Raw genomic sequence first — 603 nt, forward strand, 5'->3', positions numbered from 1 at the left:
ATTGTCATGATGAAGGATGATTTACGGCACACTTTAAAACACACCTTCTCTCAACCGTAACTCACATTCAACTGACTGCACCGAACAAGTTGAAATTTGTCACACACTGTTACTAAGGTTCAATGCACCAACTCCTATATTGAAAATTCCTGCCTTTCTGTTGGATGGCACTCAGCAGCAGCATTCATCGTATTTTGTGATCATACCTTGTATGTCTAAGTTCTTTCCCTGTGCATGAAATCTGTCCAACCTGTGTGGAATCTAAAGTTTAAATCCACATGGTTCTTACTCCGAGAACTAAATTCTAGTAGGACAGAGAGAAATAAGTTACGCTTATTTGACAAATATTTATTGAGCTTCCTAATAGCAGGTATGATGGTAGGCGTTAGGGATGCATAGATGAATTGGACAAGTTTCTGGCACTCAAGGACTCAAGTGTGGTGAGCATTGTCAGTTTGGACTGACAATAAGACTCAGTCTCTGAACTTAACCAGGAGACCCCTACGAGATGTCTGCAATTCTCATTTAGATCAGGGAAGGTGTGGTCTTCTAAGACATCTTCACAAAAAGGTATGCCTAAGAATTCTCTTAATATCTTCTGTT

The sequence above is a fragment of the Rhinolophus sinicus genome, chromosome 3 (assembly GCF_057876585.1).
Source record: "Rhinolophus sinicus isolate RSI-liver-muscle chromosome 3, RSI-T2T, whole genome shotgun sequence".
In the NCBI taxonomy this organism is placed as follows: Eukaryota; Metazoa; Chordata; class Mammalia; order Chiroptera; family Rhinolophidae; genus Rhinolophus; species Rhinolophus sinicus.